This window comes from Globicephala melas, chromosome X (genome assembly GCF_963455315.2).
Source record: "Globicephala melas chromosome X, mGloMel1.2, whole genome shotgun sequence".
NCBI classification, from domain to species: Eukaryota; Metazoa; Chordata; class Mammalia; order Artiodactyla; family Delphinidae; genus Globicephala; species Globicephala melas.
The window spans coordinates 31,147,108-31,168,953 of NC_083335.1; the positions used below are offsets into that span (position 1 = coordinate 31,147,108).

Sequence of the window (21,846 nt, forward strand, 5' to 3'; positions counted from 1 at the left end):
TAATTGGTAATCATAATTCATTTTCTAGCCAGCTGTGTGCCTGTAGGCCAATTACTATGGTGTTGATATAGCACTTTCCCCAAATGCTAATGTGAATTTCATTTCCAGATTTTTAAAAAAGATCTGTGCTTCATAAAACAATTGGAACTGAGTTTAGTATTTATGACTAGTTTAACATTTATTACAATCTAACAGATGACTTTAATGAAGATCAGAAGCATAGTACAAAAGGAAGGGCCTGAGACATTAAAAATTGACAAAGAATGGAATTGTAATTTATAAAGGAAATCTAATAATATAAAGTTTGCATTAAAAGACCATAAGGTTAAGAATCTCCAATGCACTTTACATTTATAAATATGAGTCATCTATACCAGTATTTTGTTGACTAAGAAATAATACTTTTCAAAACTTAAAATAAATTACTCTGAAATTATGCTACTAAACTTCATAGATCATACCAGATTGGTCTTGAGGTTAGATAAACCTAATCTTAATTGTTAGCTATATAAAATTCATAATAAAGTAAAAACAGATTTTAAGCATTTGTTTACTCTCTGCTAAAGGAATTATAAATGCTTTTATAGAAAATATACAACAAACATGACATTTTATAAGCAATGCACTGCTAATTGCTAGGGTTTAGGATACCTTGAGGTGATGTTGAAAGACACTCAAATTCCCAAATCAGTGCAAGTACACAAAACATATAAAACATGGATACGTTATTAAATGATGAAAAGTGCACAAAATAATGTATTGTGAAAGTACAAATATAATTGTGTCTATCAGCCAGCAGAAACCTAATTGCTTTCTGAACAATGTAAGTTTTCAGAATATTGTTTTTCATATGTATTTTCCACTTTATCTCATAATATATACCAAGTAACTGTTCTGCATACCACTTTCCAAAACAAGTTTTAAATGCTTACCGGAAGAAAATATAACTGGTGTAAATGATAGGAATAATCTTTTTAATTCACAAAATCTCTTCTGAACCTCAGCATAATTAAGTCAATGCCATGAATTCCACTATGGCTGTATTTTCAAAATGATATTTCAGGCACTGACTTTACATACAAATTTTACTTCTCCTAAGAAAAACTTCAGCTATATAAGATATATCAAATATTAAAATAAAGTAATTTCTCACTCTTCTTTCAAAAAGAAAATAAAATGCAATTCATAAGGTTTTAAATCTATTTTGTTCTTATCTGAAATATTATATTATGAAGGTATTGTTATTTTTATTTATGGTAAGTTTGTATCTATAATGTATTCACACAATGGCTATTTAGTATATTTATTTTAGTTATGTTCCTTTATATGTATCATAAATCTGCTTTTATAATCTTCTTTAAATGTTATTTTGTTTTAATAAAAATATAATTATTCTGGATAGAAGTAATACAGGTAAATTTTTCCTTCCTTTCTACCTTTGCCTACTTTCCAAATTAAACATTTTAAATTGTGAACACTTTAACAAACTTATATTTTAAAATAATTCACAAGGTGTTAAATTAGAAATAACAACCTCGCTCTTCCCCCAATAGACCTATTGCCCTCTCAGAAATAAGTTCCTAACACATTCTCACATTGAAACTTCAGCCTCAACTGAAGATGAATATTCTAGCAATAAATCATCAAGTGTTACCACTGGAAATGCCTTTTCAAAGTAAGTACTTTTCAAAGTTAGTACTTTCTTTCTTTTTTTTTTTTTTTCTTTTTTGCGATACACGGGCCTCTCACTGTTGTGGCCCCTCCCGTTGCAGAGCACAGGCTCCGGACACGCAGGCCCAGCGGCCATGGCTCACGGACCTAACCGCTCCGCGGCATGTGGGATCTTCCCGGACCGGGGCACGAACCCGTGTCCCCTGCATCGGCAGGCGGACTCTCAACAACTGCGCCACCAGGGAAGCCCAAAGTTAGTACTTTCTGACTGGAGAAAAATAGTTCCAAAATTTGTACGTGCTCAGTAGCATCAAAGTGCTGACATTCCTTGTTTCTCTTTTTATTTGCCCGTGGAGGAAGGGCTCTGAGGAATGTGGAACCAATGGAGAATTGTTTCTGAAACATGCTGTAAAGTAGAGTAGCTAAAAATTCTTCCTTCTGCTAGAGGATTCTCATATCCTAATCTGGTCAAAAGTTTTAGATAACAAAGTTAATTTTTTAAATGAAAGATGCATTTTAATCATGTCCGAGGACAATAAAATCTTTAGAGTAAATGGTAAATACTAACAGGGAAAGGCTGTCAGAGAATTACCAAAATGACCTTAATTTATATTGTTTATTTTAAAAGGATTTGTTTTATATCAACTGTCCTTTATTGAAGGCTAAATATTGTTACACTTCATTAACTTGCATAGCAACATTTTTAATGAGGAAAAGGTAGGGGCTAGGTAGAAACACTTAACTGAATCCTCATTTGTAAAATAAAACAATTGGGCTACATTCCTTCTTGTTATAAAGTCCTAGGAATCTATGCTAACCTACTGTTATAACCTGTCTCAGATAAATGTGTGGCTCTGACAGACCATCCAGGGAGTGACAATTCCCTGGTAATGGGTTCCTCTAATTTCAGTTTTGTTTTAGGCAAAGAAATCAACTCCTGAAAGCTGTATCAGCACATATAATCACACATAGTACTAATAAAAATTACATCAGTTCCAGTAATAGATTACTACTTCATTGATGAATTCAGAATTCGTGAGATTGGTTCAATGAAGTGGCACCAATGCAAAGTGATAGTTTTATTGACAGGGTCTCCATGATTAAAGGATATAAAGAACTATGCTGCATTCATCTTATGGCTTTTGAAGGTACTAAAATGCCAAAGTACCACTGAATATGTGAAACAAGAATACTCTATTAATATCTTGCTTATAAGCTGTATAGTCAGGATAATTAAACATTGTTCTGGTGGGATGAGAAGATTTAATTAGTCCAGGGCATTTAGAAACCATTAATAAAAGTTTAAGTATTCATCAATCTTACAGCTATTGTTAACTGGTTCACTAATACATTATCATGCTATTTATTAATGACGCAAATTAATGGCATTTATAATATAGATGGTAGAATTAATAAAACAATAATTAAAAAAAAATGAATATCGCCTTTAGAAAAAAAATACCCACCAAATTTTAGTTTACTAAAGTGTTTTGACTGCGGTACACAGATTCTATTATTGCTCTTCTAGTTTTCTTTCCAGTGCATCAAATTACACCTCATTATTGTTGAAAGATTTTACTCTTTTGACCTATTGTATCTAAAATATTTGTATAAACCTATCACCTGCCTAGACTTAGAGATAAAAGTTTTACAGTAGAGGTTTTTGATTTTAGAAGGAGCTATTTTTGATTAAACTTTTAAAATAGCAAATTCATTTATATCATGGTGATTTTTTAAAAGGTATCTTGTGTTAGTCCTTTTCTATAAAAGTATATTTTTAAAGTATGTGAGGAGAAATAAAATCCTCTGACTTTCATTCCCATTTTCATAAATTTGATATTTTTCAAAAAAACTGAAATACTTTATATGCCAAAAAAGCTTTTGTACTTATTCTTAGTGTGTTTTTAAATAGTATCAAGAAAGTGGAAATTGTCTGTCTTTCTTTAGAAAAATATCTCCCCCTTCCACGAAATAAGCAAGAGAACCAGGGTAACTACTAAACAAAACTAGATTTTACAAATTTCAAGACTGTGAAATAAGAGAGGTATTTTCTGTTATTAAACACCTGGCTTGGAAGAAGAAAATGAAAACACTTTCCAAAGCATAATTTTTCTTGATAAAGAATATTTAATTTTAGTATAATCAATGCTTCTTTCTAAATAAGTGTAATCTTTGGATTCTTGTCCAGCTACATTTATGCTTGGCCACAAGTTCTTAGAGCAATATCTTTACTTAAGGTCAGTGAATAATGTCCTCTTATTGCATTCTTCAGTCTTGGTAAGCAAATCATTTTACAAAATGTGAGAAACAGTCATGATACAAAGTATGTTAGAATACTTCAGTGGAATTCTAAGGTAAAACTGATACAAAAATATAAAAATACTAAATTGGTAAGTAGTTGATAATAACCAAGTGGGTTATCAATATAACCTGGTATCTCAAAGGGTTCTCAATATAAAGCTGCTTTCTTATGTCATAAAAATATATTTATATTAATTAAATATATTCACTGCTGCCAAGGGTTATTATTTTTTTTCAGGGAAAGGGATGTACCTTAGCAGTTGGATGAACTTGTAAAGAGAATATTGTTATTTTAAAAGGTAATTCTCATAACAAAATTTTTGAGTGCAAAAAATACAGTTCTCAGAAGTCAAGCATTTTGAATATAGAGTATCTGGGATTCCTAAAGGCTTATTCTTCTTTGCCAGTGTACAAATTTTATGAATGATGAATGCCCCCTCCCCCCCGCAACCCATACTTCAGTGAAACTTCAGCTTACATTTACTAGGAATGCAAAATTTGGAAGTGCAAATATGGCATTCAGGGACATTTTGTGTATGAAAGTGTTTTGTATGGCTAAATGATATACTAGCATAGATGAACAGCAGTATAAAGATAAGTTGTCTCTTTCTTCAGCTCGATGCTTTGTGACGACCTAGAGGGGTGGAATAAGGAGGGTGGGAGGGAGACGCAAGAGGGAGGGGATATGGGGATATATGTATATGTATAGCTGATTCACTTTGGTGTACAGCAGAAACTAACAACATTGTAAAGCAATTATACTCCAATAAAGATGTAAAAAAAATAAGTTATCTCTTTCTATCCTCAATCTATTATATTCATTATTTGTATTTCAACGTGTGTTACAAAGAAAATCACCAAGAGAACATTCATCTTTGTATATGTAGCAACCGCTGATGAGTTAAAAATAGGTAAAAAGTCAACCTGTGTTTCAAATACTGAAGTGTTTCATCAAACTTCCAATAGTGACACAAAGTTGTGACATCTCTGGCACGTTTGTTCTATTTATCTTATGGCCATAATTACAGCCTCATATTATGCTTCCATCAGTAAGACAGGGAACCAGCTCTGCTTACCTGGTGTCATCAGTATGAGTATGTGTATTTTCCAATTTGACAGAAAGAGGAGCTTCTATTTATATACGAATAATGTTAAATTAATGGAAACATTTGATGAAGTGACTAAGGGCATACTGCTCCTTTTCAAATAGTTATACGCAATAGACTGTTACGCTTCTTAAAAAAAAAACAAAAAAGCTTAAGGACAAGTCTGACTGAAGCCTATTATACACGGGTTGGGTTTCAGAGCCACAAGGAAAAGGTATTGGGTGGGTACAAAGGAGGGGGGAGGGAGACAGGGAGACAGATCTGATCTCTAAATGAATTGTAGATTTCTTTTTTTTTTCCTGGGTAGGCAAAAAAGAAAAGGTTTATTTCAATGAAGGTGTTAGTCTAAAACTTAAGCAGCAGAAAGCTAATGAAGTATTCTTTTAAGAGAATGACAAATCTCATTTCTAAGGCAACCTCATTCCCTGAACTTTGAAATTCTGAAAAGAGCAGCATATTAAATGATATAAAAAGCACATTTACATGTGAAAATGTCATCTAGAAATTTCAGTATGTGTTACCACCCACTAATTATAGATACTAAGTAGTCCAGTTTTATAAAAGATTCAGTTTCTATTTAAAATAGTACTACTCACTTAAAAAATATATCTAAAAGGTTATTGTTGAGAGAAAAATGGCAAACTTTATTCTACACCAATTAAATCTCAATATAACATTTTAAAGGTATTCATTTTATCATTCTTCCATTAATGTTTTTAACATATGCTTCTTTATGGTTCTAGGTATTCATTACTTGTTTTATTGAAAAAATAAGTGTGACCTTGTGGAATGAGTTTCCTAATCTTTAAATTCTTTCTCTGAATGCAAGGTAATTATATATCAATGGCATGTATACATTGTAAACAATTGATTTTTGTTGTTGAAGTATAGTTGATTTACAATGTTGTGTTAGTTTCTGGTGTACAGCAAAGTGATTCAGTTCTACATATATATGTATATGTATATATTCTTTTTCAGATTTTTTCTATTATAGTTTATTACAATATATGGAATATAGTTCCCTGTGTTATACAGTAAGACCTTATTGTTTATCTATTTTATATACAGTGGTTTGTATCTGCTAAACCCAAACTTTTAATTTATCCCTCCCCCCGCCCTTTGGTAACCATAAGTTTGTTTTCTATGTCTGTGGATCTATTTCTGTTTTATAAAATAATTTCATTTGTGTCTTTTTTTTTACGTTCCCAATATGTGATATCATATGATATTTGTCTTTCTCTGTCTGACTTACTTCACTTAAAATGATAATCTCTCAGTCTATCCACGTTGCTGCAAATGGCATTATTTCATTCTCTTTTACAGCTGAGTAATATTCCATTGTGTGTGTGTATATATATATATATATATATATATCACATCTTTTTTATCCATTCCTCTATTGATGGACACTTAGGTTGCTTCTATGTCTTGGCTATTGTGAATAGTGCTGCTATGAACAGTGGGGTGTATGTATCTTTTCAAATTATAGTTTTTTCTGGATATATGCCCAGGAGTGGGATTTGCTGGATCATATATCATATGGTAACTCTAACAATTGAATTTCCAGAGGTGGCAAAACTTGACTGAAAATAAGTCTTAATTTAAATTGTTCAGATAGTAAAGATAGAAAAATTCCTTCTAAAAATTAAAATAAGGAATCCATGTGTCCCATATCCCACTTTATTGATTGCATTTTCCTCATTTCTTTTGTGACATTGCTAGCCATAAATATGTGTGTTTGAAGGAAGGGGAATGTGGTTAATAGAAAGCAGACTGGCAGAGAGGAGCTTTTTTTTTCTTTGCGGTACGCGGGCCTCTCACTGTTGTGGCCTCTCCCGTTGCGGAGCACAGGATCCGGACGCGCAGGCTCAGCGGCCATGGCTCACGGGCCTAGCCGCTCCACGGCATGTGGGATCTTCCCGGACCGGGGAACGAACCCGTGTCCCCTGCATCGGCAGGCGGACTCTCAACCACTGCGCCACCAGGGAAGCCCCTGAGGAGCATGTTTTGACAGTAGAGAGCTCTAGTATATTCTAACTGTTTACAGAAACATTAGGGATAGTCCCTTCAGCACAGGTTTCCACTATAGAAAGAAGAGAGCTGACAATCATGATTATCTCCTGGGATTAGATCACTAAAATACCTGAGACTTTTCATTAATTTGAGAGGTAAAAGACAAACAAGGAAAAGTATGATCAAAGGTGATAACTTCATTCAAAAGTTTGGATGAAACTTACTGATGACACCATTGCCTCTTTTTTTTAAAACTAATTTTTATTGGAGTAGAGTTGCTTTACAATGTTGTGCCAGCTTCTGCTGTACAGCAAAGTGAATCAGCCATATGTACACACATATCCCCTCTTCTTTTCGGATTTCCTTCCCATTTAGGTCACCATGGAGCACTGAATAGAGTTCCCTGAGCTATACAGCAGGCCCTCATCAGTCATCTATTTTATACATAGTATCAATAGTGTATATATGTCAATCCCAATCTCCCAATTCATCCCCCTGCCCCAACACCATCGCCTCTTCTTATTTCCTTTTCCTCACTTTGGAGGTAGAGGTTAGAAAACCCAACTGCGAATCATAACTTGAGCCCCCTTTATCCTTTTGTTTCTTGCATTGTTACCCAATGTTAAGGCTTGATCGACCACTCGTTGATTTAGGACAAGTCATTTTCTCAAAACATCAGTTTCCTCCATTTTAAAATAGGGTAATATCTACTTCAAAGAGTTGTGGGAACCATGGAATCCTGCAAGTACATAGCACCTAGAAAGCATTCAATGGATGTATATTATAATAATTATTAAGGCTGGCAATGACCAAGGGAGTGGTTTCATAATGATATCTAAATATAAATAGTAATCTCACTTAGAATAAGTTGACCAACTGTCCTCAATCTCCTCAGGGGATAGAAAGTGAAAGAGGATAACTTTTTGGAACAACATATTTAACTATAATATAAGAAAGAAGGATACTGAAAAAATTCAGTATTGACATAGATTTCTGGATGGAGTGCAAAACGGATAGTCAGATGAAATGAGGTTTCCATATGGCTGTCACCAATGTTAACCAGTATAGTACAGTACTTTCTCTTCTAAGGTGTAAATTAATTAAACATAGAATATGGGCACCATGATCTGCGTGGCAATATTTTTATCAGTAGAAGGCAATGGCAGGCTTTTTCTGTGAAACGTGTAAAGCTTGAAATTGCAAAACTTTGGGACATATAGGATACAGGGAGATAACAATACTTTTGTTACCACCAAAGGTTGCTTTAAACAAAGAGTCTCTGTACGAGTCTTTTGGTATATATTATTCACTTAAACACTTTTAATCTTCACAGAATATAACCTATCAACTAATCTTATGCATAATTTTCTTCTGGAGATTTTTTTTTTAGCTTTCATTCTTGGCAAGGTAATTAATAAACTTCTTGGATATTAGAAGTGGTTTCAGATCTAGTAATTAATTACTGCTTGTTTAAAGGGGACAACAATACCTTTTTTTTTTATTTTGGTCACTTAATTCTGTTGTCTTTTCCATGGTTCCAAATTTAAGTCGAGAAATTGTAATCAAATATTGTCCAATTATAAACCAAGTGAAGTAGGTATCGTTTGTAATTTACCAAGTATATATCAACATAATCAGATTCAAGAGTTACTAATTTAATGTGAGTTATACATTAATAACCAAGAAAATATTATTCTCCTACCTAAATTTTACTCATTTGAAGATGATATCGGATCCTTAAAGAAACTCCGTGGCATGTCAGGCAAAGCATTAAGCTAGGAGTGAAGATCTAGATTCTAGTTTTGTGAACTCGGGCAAGTTACAATCTTTTTAGAACTGAATTTCCTCTTCCATAAATATCAGGTATGCATTATATATAAGCTATTAGGTTTAGGAATACAGCTATACTATAAATATAATATGGCCTCTACTTTGACAGAGCTTACCTTCCAGATGGGTGTGATTTTCTTACTGGATAATCTCTAAATTCACATTCATTTAGAAAATTCTGTGATAGTAATGTTCTTTCAGATTGCCAAGGATTGGCCAGCATTATATGTAGGAAAAGAAAGGACACAGGACACATAACAATTGTACATTAAGTATGGAGTGAGAAAAAGAGAGAAATAAACAAGCCCATGCCCATGGAAGGCGCTCAATTCAGAATTGTTTACATAATCATTTTAGTAAGAAGTCTAACAATGTGTTTCCAATTTGTGGTTTAGCAGATTTGTTTATCCAATATTTTATATTTCTGCCTGTTTTATTTATATTTTAATTTTTTTTCTTTAGGAAACTCTTGTGGAAGTCTAAGAGGACATCTTTTAGTGGGTGAAAATACTCCTTCTAATTGACAGATTACTTAGGCAGCAAGAACACTTTACTAGCTAAATTCATAGCTCTTCTTAGTAGTGACATAATAAAAATGCAATGGCTTAAGGCTAACATTTTAAAAGTGACATGTGGGTAACTGAGAAACTAAATCTGAGTAGGAGAGATGAAAATTACTACATCGTTTGAAATGTTACCTAAACCCAAATGTGTAATGTTCCTAAAATCTATGGTATTTTACAGTTTGCAAAGCACTTTCACATTCATCATCTCATTTGAACCTCACAAGGTCAAGATCACCAGAATTGGAAACAAGAGGAAAAAAGCAAAGTAAATGCTATCTTTCTTTTTAAATAGTATTGAGGCTCTATTCATTCCCCAGTATGGTCTGGCTGCTAATCTTCAACACCACTGCAACACTAGAACTTTATTTTCTCTCTCTTGTTCCCATCCTCACTACTAAATCAACAACAGCATTTTCTGGTTATGCCTATCACTTTTTTTCCAGTTTGAGTTAGGAACATGGAAGTAAGAATACAGGTGGGAAGGTTGACAGAATTTGAGGGGGTGGTTAGTTTGATCCTTTAAATTTGGTTCTGTTTTGCATCAGTCTTTATAAATGTGTGAGTGTGTGTGTGCACTCGTGCGTGGTTTGTGCATGGAACCCAAATATGCAGTTTTAAAATATCTTGTCAAGTACATACTGTCTGATCAACCTTTACCATTTACTACATGTTCAGAAGAAGAATCATTCTGCCCATACTCTATTCACAGGGTCTATTTACCTTGATTTATGCTGGGGTCCAAAAATAATTCAAAGAACAGGAAAAAGGAGAGGAGGATGGCCAGACCTTCTGGTTCAGAAGTAATTTAATAAATTTTTAATTGTAAAATGGCATTGTTTCGTAGCAGTACTTAATGTCCTTATATGTCATAAGAACTCAGGAAAACAAAAAAATAGAGTGCTTTAGGATACCTATTTTTTTAGCTATGGCCTAGAAGATCATTTTGATAATTTGGCAAATCATAAAAGGGAAAAAATGGTAATATTAGAAATAGGTATAGTAATATTTTCATTTTTTCCTAATCTCAGATACATAGAATTGAGCTTGATTATGTTCTGTTTAAGAAGGCAGATAATAATTGCAAAAAGTTTAGCCTGCTTGTAATTATCATTCTTTTCTCCTTTATTGACAAGTACTCAAGATTATTTACAGTCCATTGTGATTTCTTATTAGCAAAGGATTATCATCTGAGCTCTTTAGTTTTTAAAATCTCCAAGTCTTTTGGTGTTTTAAAATATAAGGCCTTATTTGTCATTAAGAAGCTGCTGGCTGAAAAATAGAATTTTTAACTCCGTCCAATATACTGTTTCATTGTGTCATGGTTAAAGTACCAGTAAGTACTTCATTATTTTCTAGGGCTGAACGTTTTCTTGTAGTTAAATGAGGTTTGCCCTCCAAGGAGAAGACGAAAGCAATCAGTACTTCATTGAGATATTATACACTGGTAGTTTTCCCAGATGACTTAAGTTTAAGGCATCAGCTTATCAAAATATCAATATTTTCGGATCTGTTCCCTCCTTTCCTCTTGGCCCTCATCAACTTTTGTCTAGACTATTCCAATAGTCTCCACATAGTTCCCCTTGCCTCTAGATTCTTACTTGCTCCAATTCTTCTCAATATTGCCATTATAGCTTAATTCCTGTGTGAGATGTGATCATGTTATCCATCAGCTCAAGAAATCTATATTAACCACAGAATAAAGTCCAAACAAAATTTTTAGCCCTTCACAAAATTCCCAAAGCCTATTTCTCATTTCCACCGTCAATAGTGGCCCTGCAAACACACAACAAATGCACACATGCACACACATCTAACACAAATCATAATATATTTCTTGAATGTGTCAGGCACTTTCACTAGTCTATACCTTTATTATTACGGAGAGGAAATCAAATACAATTGCTCAGTATTTTAATTAAATTAAGGAGTTCAAACACTGAACTAGAGGAAGATTTTAAGCAAGCAAATCTCCCTCTTCTTCTAGCCCTTGAATTTCACACTCACCCACTCAGGCCACCTGTTATCTGACTAGTTTTTAGCTCAAAAGTAGATAATTCCAGAGCAGTCTTTTGATGGTTTTCTAAGGATTAAAAAAACTTCGTATAGAGCATATTCATTCTGTTCTAAAAGAAAAAAGCAAGCAAGCAAGCAAACGACTGAAAAACAGAGTATCATAGGGCAATAATAACAAATTACTTAAGCCCTTTTTTGGGGAGAAGTAATTTTCTACATTTCTATTTTAAAACTCTCATGAGTAATTCTTTCAGCAGTTAATAAATCCCCATGAAAGAAAAAAATCTGTATTGCAATTTAACAGTTGTCACACCTGTAGCTCACAATGAATTCTTTCTTTTCAAATGATTTCTTAGCAATGATTTTTCCAATGTGCATAAAAATGGAAATATTTTTGCATTTTGCAGCCCAAGTGGTCTTTTAATTTCCTTTTCAAAAGTGGGTCTTTTCTTCCCTCAGAAAGCAGAAGTGGAACACATTTCTATTTTCAGCATGGAACAATGGCTATGGGCAATCGAAGGTGATTATATCACAAGATTAAGGAGAATTCTGAATGTTAGAGAGCAAGCCTTTTTGCTTAGTCATTTTGGTAGATTAATCAATTTCATTTATATATGTATTTTCATGTACGTGTTAGACACCCACAGACAAAACTTACGATTACAGGCAAATGATTTTCAGAGTTAATATTTACCTACTCACTATTAGATATGGTTATCAAAACAACCCTTAAAAACTGTAAAAATCTCTCAACATTGCAATAATTGTTCATATTTTTTCGCAACTTTTATTCCTTTGAATTTTTGTCCAATGAAATGATCAAGATGTCAGGGTTTAAACTATTTCTATGTCTGGCCTCTTGGGAAGCTAAAGCAACTATTTCAGGTCATCACATGTTATTCGATGACTCATTTTTTCACTGTACTACAACAAACTCCAGGGAATAAAAGGAATAATGTAAATACCAAAGATCCTTAAACTGGAACTGTCAAGGAGAAAACATAAAATAACCTTTCAACAAGCATGTGTTAAACTAAGTATAACACATTAAGAGAAAATTAGACTGTGCCATTCCACGGGTCCCTTTCTACTCTTGAGCCTATAAATATAGATTGATTACCTCTTTGGTATTCCTTGGAATTCTCCCATTAATGTAAACGACAGATTAGATATTTGAATAAAAACCAGAACAGAAGACTTATGCATTTTAGAAAGATGTGCAACTATAAGCATTGAAGTTAAAAAAACAAAAAGAATTTAACCAGAAATTGTGTCACCAGACTATTCCAACTTAACAAAGTCAACTTGTTTTGAGGTTAATTTGTCTAATATTTATAAGAAGGAATATTTTTGTACCTATATCACATATATACAACCTTTTAAACTGGCTAACCACAGATGTATTAAATAATACAGAATATTTGCTGCTGAATATATAAGCTTTTCTCATAATTATGCCACTAGATTATTTATAATACATCTATGTTGAAGAAAATGTTAATGTAATATTTAGAAAGCCACTAGTTTGCTTGTTTTGTAGGCACAATGTAGGAGCAAAAGGCAGCAACTGGCACAGTGCCTCCTATGTTTAGCTGTAATCAGACGAAGTGTAGTTCCATATTTTTCTAAAGTTTAGGTAAGTATGATTTTGCGCTCAGGGTCCATTGTGAACAGAGTATGAAACTGTAAAATAGGATCTAAGATCTACCACTTTCTTAGACCTCAGTAATGAATAGAGTATCAAGAAGATTATCTGGTAGACAGCAGAGTTTAAAGTCAGAAAACATGGGTTCTAGAACCACCCCTGCTTTTAAGTCACTGCTTTTGACTTTAGGCAAAACACTCCCTCATAACTTAATCACACATCTGTTAAGTGGGTATAATAACTGTCCCACTACTGGGGGGCTCAAATGAAATAATAGACGTAATTTTTTAAGGATAAGACACTGTAATATAAAGTATCTCTTATTGTGCTGTACATTTTGACTTAAGAACATTGATCAGCCTTGAGTACTTACCACAAATACATTATTTCAAATTCTTTGATTTAGGATTTGGAAAAATATGGGCAGAAACACAATGAGAAACTTGTTTGAAGTGAGAAAGCAGATAAGAAAAAAGGGTGTTAGAAGATACATTTTTCCTTTTTTTTCCTGCCTACTGCAGACTTAGAGAAAAAAAATTCTTGAAAACGTCTCACTGTAAAAACAAAAAAAAAGTCACTACGAGTTCAGCAGTTTCCCTGAAAAGTTTGTTGTTTAACAGGAGAAATGGTGGCTCTTGGAGTGTTTCAAATTCTAAATGTTGCCATAGAAACACAGCTTCAGACACTGGATAGAATGAACCGTACGCCACTCTTTCGTTTTTTTTTTTCTGGTAAGGATTTTCTTAGGAGTATATCTTGGAAAAACTAGACTATGAAATAGGTGGAAAGACACGTTATGAAGCTCTTTGTTGGGTCATGACTGCAGAGCCTGGATCTTGTTTAACCCACAAACACATTTGTTCATGTGTTAAAAGGTGTCTGTGCACTGCCCTGAGGAGCTACTGTCGGGAAAAACACAACTACTGAGAACAGAGCTATTCTCCCTACTGCCCATAACAAGCTGGGAGTTCAAAAACTTATCAAATATAGCCTCGAAGCAGCCAGAGGCTAATGTGTTTTCTTATTAGAATATATTATAGGGCTTCCCTGGTGGTGCAGTGGTTAAGCCCCCAATGCAGGGGACACAGGTTCGAACCCTGGTCCAGGAGGATCCCACATGCCACAGAGCTGCTGGGCCCGTGCACCACAACTACTGAGCCTGCGTGCCACAAGTACTGAAGCCTGTGCACCTAGAGCCTGTTCTCCCCACGTACCGCAACTAAGAGTGGCCTCCGCTCGCTGCAGCTAGAGAAAACCCGCGCACAACAACGAAGACCCAACACAGCCAAAAATAAATAAGTAAATAAAATAAATTTATTAAAAAAAGAATATATTATAATATAATGTATTATTAATGTAAGTATTTTGAGAGATCTGGAGACAGAAAATTTTAGTTATAGAAGTAAAAGGTTTGAGACTCCTTTTGGTCTTTGTGGCAAAAAAATTTCCAATGTTTTAAGATATCACATTATTTCCATTGCTTATAAACAATATACATATATAGCATATAAAATTTGAGAAACAGAAGAGAAAGAATATAAAGATCCCAAGTGATTTTAACGCTCATATATAACGACTTTTAAACTTCTGTATATTTTCACATAGATGAAATAGAAAATGTATCATTTCATAGCCATATTTTTCTACTTAATATTGAGATTTTTCACTGAAAATAAAACCTCACATTGCCATATGATGCCAGATAGTCTATAATAAGAATAGTAGAATTCAAGAATATCGAATGCCAAATGATGAATGTGTTTCTCCTTTTCTGAATTTATTTGCATGTCCTCCATTAAGGATGGAGATCCTGAGAAGAGGCAGTGGCCAAAAGGCTTTTTTGAGTTTATATGAAGGAAAAGGTGAGTTGTAACAACCTTAGATTTCTTAATGTTGCTTTCAAAATCTTGGTTTCTTTAGCTTAATATCACATACGTCATTTTTTTTTTTTTTTGCAGTCCAAAGGTATTGAAAACACGGATTGCTTCATGAATTTGTGTGTCATTCTTGCGCAGGGGCCATGCTAAGTGTCTCTGTATCATTCCAACTTTAGTATATGTGCTGCTGAAGCGAGTGCTCATATTTGTCAAATTTATCAATCATATATTTTCCATCAAATCCATTAAAATAGTCATAGGAATATAAAGATACAAATAAAGTTTAAAATAAAAATTTGAATAATTTAGTGAAATAATTTATCTCTTAGTGTTTTTGTTTTCTTGGAATTTACTATTTAATATAAGGTTTACCCCAAACTGAAGTTAATTTCTAATTAATTCAGGTCAGTAAAGTGAGATTCAGTGAGTTATTACCTTAGGCCAATTATAGTTCTTTGGCAACCTAAAGAGTTAATATAGCTTTCAAGTTTGTCTACTTGACAACTGGGAAAGAGCTTTTGCCCTGAGAATATCTGGCTCACTAATGGAGAATCATAGAATTTTTAAAGCCCAGTTATGCATGGGGAAGCAGCACTTTAAATCCTGGTGATCTTAAGGGTGCAATCAGATAAGTCTCCTGATCCATATTAATCTTGTTATAGTTAAATGAAAATAACCTGCCTTCATAGCTATGCTGTTCATGTTTCATTTAATAATGAAAATTTAAGGCAGGAAACACTGACCAAACGATGTAGTCAAGAACAGAAAATTGTAACACAGTCTAATAATCTCAATTTCTGCCTATTAACTTTAATACATATGTGTACATATGGCTGCCATTTTTCCAAAGTCATATTTGAAAATCCACAGAATACGTGTATGCGCCTCAATTTGAGGCTGTTTGTATATGTTGTGAATATTGTTAATGTAGATATTAGCTGTAGCTATTTAAAACTATGTATGTAATTATATTATTTCATTTAATCTTTGCATCAAAGCTTAAAATGGGTTATCCCCATTTTAAAGGTGAGAAATACTTATTTTACAGGAAAGCTAAGTAAATTGCCCAAGGTCATATAGCTAGCATATTCCTTTAAAAATTATTTTGTATAAATAAATGCTTATGCGTGAAGTTACTTAATCCAAAATATAAAATGGAATTGAAATTTTTAAGTGATTTTATCCAAGTGATGTGAAATATTATTTTACAGTGTATTTCAGATAAATTTAATTCTGTAGTCCAAGTTACTCTACTTCTAAGATTTAACACTTCTCTCTTATAAAGGTAAATGCTCCCAAAGAGTGTTTTGTTTCTTGTTTTTTGTTTGCCTATGTCTAACAGAACCCTGACATTTTCATTTCTGTACTTTAGAAAGGAAAAGGTAAATGTTTGGGTACTGTCATTGCTCATTTTCTATGAACAGGCTCTATAACAAGTGCATATTAGACTCATTCTCAAGTATGTTACAAGTGAATACAACTATCTATACAGATCTTCCTTAACTTACAATGGTGTTATGTGCCCAAACCCATAGTAAGTTGACAATATCGTAAGTCAAAAATGCATTTAATACACCTAACCTAATACATCTAACCATAACTTAGCCTAGCCCACTTTAAACATGCTCAGAACACTTACATTAGCCTACAGATGGGCAAAATCATCTAACACAAAGCCTATTTTATAATAAGGTGTTGAATATCTCATGTAATTTATTGACTACTGTACTGAAAGTGAAAAACAGACTGGTTGTAAGTGTATCGGTTCTTTACCTTTGTGATCACATGCCTGACTGGGAGCTGCAGCTTGCCCAGCATCACGGGAGAGTATCATACTATATTCTGCTAGCCCAGGAAAAGATTACAATTCAAAATTTGAAGTATGGTTTCTACTGAATTTGTACCACTTTTGCACCATCAGTAAAGTTGAAAAAAAATCAATAAGTTGAACCACTGTAAGTTGAGGACTGTCTGTACTTTTAGAGAAGAGACGGTAATAGTATCTGAATATTTTTTTACTTTCCAATGAACCGTCAACTATGAATAATGGTAATGCCTGAGCCCAATACTGTGCATGCCAAATTCTTAAAAATATGGTCCCTGTCAATAATGTCAATGACTAGCATTGAATAATTCTAATGATCAAAGAAATATTCTAAAAGTTTTATGGTATTTCAAAAGATCTACACATTATGGAATGTGACAATGTCTAAGCCATCATAGATCAGCTTAACAACTGCAGAAATAAATACAATATTGTTGTACGACATCAATCACGATGGAAATGTAAAAATAGCTGAATTAACAGTTAAAGTCAAATCCAAAGCAGTCTAAATGCTGCAAACCCGAATCTTCTGAATTTTTAGTCTATTGATTAAAAAGTGCAAGATACCAGTAATGCAGCAAAATGCTCATTTTAATATTTGTTACTGAGATTAACAATAATTTTTATGTAATTTGGGGATTGGGCATCTGGGATCTGAAAACAAGGCATATAATTATATTTACATATAATTGCTTTTGTCATTTTAATTAGATTTTCACTTAATTTTTTTTTTTTTTTTTTTTTTTTTGCGGTACGTGGGCCCTTCACTGTTGTGGCCTCTCCCGTTGTGGAGCACAGGCTCCGGACATGCAGGCTCAGCGGCCATGGCTCACGGGCCTAGCTGCTCCACGGCATGTGGGATCTTCCCGGAGCGGGGCACGAACCCGCGTCCCCTGCATCGGCAGGCGGACTCTCAACCACTGCACCACCGGGAAAGCCCAGATTTTCACTTAAATTTATCTGAAATTGATGAAATTTATTTGTCAAGAACCATTCATAAATTTCAGTAAAGAAAGCACTCTAGAATTTTTTCCATCAGTGAATACCAGTGGGCATACATGAATATTTAAATGTAAATCTTCAGCTTGATTTCCCCCATGGTGTGTTAAGAACTGTATAGAAACAGTTTCACAAAGTGGAAGATATTGGATATGTCCTAATTAAAATCATTGACCAAAAAATATCAAATAAAGGCCATAAGTCCGATGATGAGGCTAGTCCATGGTTTACATGGCATGCCACCATGCATATATATAGATAACCAAGAATAGATGATTCACTGAATGCATCCAGTAATTTTATTTATTTTTTTTACATCTTTATTGAAGTATAATTGCTTTACAATATTGTGTTACTTTCTGCTGTATAACAAAGTGAATCAGCTCTATGTATACATATATCCCCATATCCCCTCCCTCTTGTGCCTCCCTCCCACCCTCCCTATCCCACCCCTCTAGGTGGTCACAAAGCACCGAGCTGATCTCCCTGTGCTACGCAGCTGCTTCCCACTAACTATCTATTTCACGTTTGGTAGTGTATATATGTCAATGCTACTCTCTCACTTCGTCCCAGCTTACCCTTCTCCATCCCCATGTCTTCAAGTCCATTCTCTACTTCTGCGTCTTTATTCCTGTCCTGCCCCTAGGTTTATCAGAACCATATTTTTTTTAGATTCCATATATGTGTGTTAGCATACGGTATTTATTTTTCTCTTTCTGACTACTTCCAATAACTTTAAATAGAAATACATTTTAAGTCCATTCTTTATTCAGGTCTGTTCTCCAGTTAAACTCATACATTAATTATAAAAAACAGACTACTTTTGTGTAAGAGAAGAATATTTTGGTCCTGAATACATTTTATTCAGGCAAAGTGCCTAAAAGCAAACACATGGCCAACTCATAATAACAGTCTGTGGGTTTGCTTGCAAGGGTATTAATCATCGACCTGCCACAAATGTATATATTTAATGATAAATTTAATATACTGCATAAATTTCAGTTTTGGTCAATACAGAGTCATTATACACAGTGAATCCACATTGTTAGATTAGTAAACACCATAAGATGTGTTATTGCATGCTAGGCTGAGAAGAAAAATATCAATTATCTTTTAACTGTACAACTGTTTAACTGCTTATTTCAGGGTAAGTATGCACTGCTTTGGGGCAAAGGTCAGTATGATATTTACATAGTTAATAAAGACCAAACACAAAAGAATGATTTCTGAGCATAAAAATGGAAAACTTTATGCCATAAATTGCTAAAGGAGGTATCTCAGCTTTGCTGTGTACAAGCTGTATATCTTGGGCCAGTTATTTAACTTCTATGTGATTATTTCCTTATCTTTTAAAAGAGTAGCAAAACTTATCATAAAAGGTTGTTAGAAGAGATAGTGAAAAATGCATGTAATACTCTTAGAATGATTCTGAGCTTACAGTAAATGTTCAATGAATGTGAGCTGTTATCAGTGCACAACACTCCTAGTTTATTGCACAAAAGTATTCTTTCAACTCATTGCTTAAAGGGTAGAAATGTATGTATTCATCAATAAAATAGTTAACTATATCCTTTCAAAAGTACTACTCAAAAGTAAATTCTAACTAAAAGTCTCTTTAAAAAACTGTTTGACTTGGTTCCCAGTACGCAGAGAAGAAATGAAAGTTGCATGGAAAATTTTGTAGCTCAGAGGTTCAACTAATTCATCTGTAGGTTAGGAGAGTCTGGAAATAACCAATTATTGTTATGCCAAGGTCACCATTTATTTTTTCTCTGCAAAGAAAACTTTAAAGAGAAAAGATATAATCTTGTTTGGCAAGTACTGAACGGGAAGAGTTGAAACCAGCGGTTTTTTAAAATTGAAGTATAGTTGACTTGCAATATTATATTAGTTTGAAATCGGTATTCTTAGTAAGCTTAATTTGTTCAATGGCATGGCTCATACTGGCTTACCTGATGATGATTATACTCAATTAAATGACTCATAATTCATCTGATCACCAAAATTCTAATTAATAGACAAAGTGGGCTTAGTAATGGCTTGGGCACTATTACATAAATCACCAGGGAATTAGGCTTTATGTTTTTCTACTCCAATAAAAGAGCTCTAATATACCAACCTGATCATCAAATTAAAGTAATATTTCACATGCTGAGAGAACTCTAATTTATTACCAGAAAATTATTTATGTGTGAATATAATTCTTAGCTTAATTTGAAAGATTTAAAACCACCGTATGATTGCTATCCTTTTTATCAGTTTTTACGGTGACATCTTACCTATTAAAATGCACTTTATAAAATAAAAGACCTGTTGAAAGGAAATGGAGTGCAAAAAGGCTCTTCTATATATCAAAAATTGACACAAATATAGAAAATATACTATAACGCAAGCATAACACAAGCATCTTTACTTTTGACCTCTCTAAGTCATTTGAAAGAAAATATCTCTTCATGCCCTGTACATCAGCAGTACCATTACCCTTCAAAAATTACTTGGTTTAGAAAATAGCCTGAACTATATCATATATATGTATATGTTTTATTGAAGTAGAAGTTAATTTTTGGTCTTAAATATGTAACTTTACTTGAAATAGCTAAATGATTCCAAAGAACTATTGTGACTGTATAATCTCCCTTCCATTTTGAATTTTAGATCCTCCCAAGCAGAAGGGTTATAAGAGCATCTTTATGAAATATTATAGGCAAAGAAAAATCATTCCTGGTACTCATTTTTATGATTATATTACTGTTTCAATGGTTATGAGATATGCACTTTGCACCTACACAGTAGAATGACACTGGATTTAGAGTATTTGCAAGAAGGAAGTGTATGGAGTGGAATTTACTTATTGGGGCACATGCTATAAAACCTACTTTTACTCCTATCTATGCCTTTTCAGGTTCTGCACCCACCTATCTTAAATTTAAATCTAGCTATAAATACACATCTTTTAAATAATTATAGAACTTTGGTCCTTCAGGGGATGGATTCCCTCACAGAATTTCTGAGAGCTAAATACAAATTTTAAAAATTTTTTAAAAATGTGTGGGTGAGGTGTAAAAGTAAATCAGAGTACCTGTCATTTTGAATTAGATGATTAGTAATTAACTTCAGGTATTCTCAAAACGTGTTCACAAAGTACCTTCAAACCTATTGTGTAAGGCTCTTGCTAAGAGAATTTATTTTACTCTAAAAGGAGCATAGGTCAGGCATCTATTTTAGGAGGATAAACCCATTATCAGTCTCATTCTGGAAACATAAGGCAATATCTTGTACAAAGGAAAAAGTACTGAGAAGGAAAAAAATCATAGGACTTGTCATTGAGAGTCTATTATGTTGATATTAAAACCCTTTCATTATTTACTATGTTTAGTAAATCTAATGTATGTTTGTATTGTGGATATATGCATATATTGCTCTTCAGTGTCAGTGAAGCAGAAGTTTTAGTATGTCCTCTCTTCCAAGACATGGGCAGATATAGGTGATATGTTTTACTAGAGGAAAGTAAATTTTTCCATACATAAGAAGAAAGTATGTAAATGAATTTAGCTAAAATTATTGGAATGCAAACATTTAAAAAGTTTGTGTATGTCTAGAAATGTTTAAACACCCCATAATATGTCATTGCCTATCAGTAAAGGTCATGTGTCTGGCTCATAATCAGGACACACAGTCTGACTCCTTCCATAGCTGCCTTGGGTCTGTGACACACATTTGGAAGAGAGCCTGTGTGCAATCTGTGGTCACAACACTGAGAAAAGCTAATTGGGTCCAATTTGGTTACTTGGCTTCCTAGAAATTAATGCTGCATTTGACTTCAATGCCATCTAGTTCCACAGCTCCAGTTTCACCTTCAGTTGCCTCAACATATAATAAATAACATAAATATTCTCATAAGGTTTCCAAAGTCCAAATTACTCCTATTTTCATTTAGTTTAGACTCCTCAAAATACAAGTCAGTATATATTTTATAGTATCAATATATCTTTTATAGGAC

At 33.5% G+C, this 21,846-nt stretch overlaps 1 protein-coding gene and 1 non-coding gene across 2 annotated transcripts in view; both read right to left on the reverse strand.

Annotated features, from left to right (window-relative positions):
- The window catches only part of HTR2C (5-hydroxytryptamine receptor 2C), a 258,300-nt gene that overhangs the window by 154,557 nt on the left and 81,897 nt on the right, over window positions 1-21,846 (reverse strand). The gene's annotated exons all lie outside the window — the stretch shown is intronic.
- Window positions 15,116-15,222, reverse strand: LOC115841676 (U6 spliceosomal RNA). The gene has a single exon (XR_004034916.1). It is a non-coding gene; the product is annotated as a U6 spliceosomal RNA (small nuclear RNA).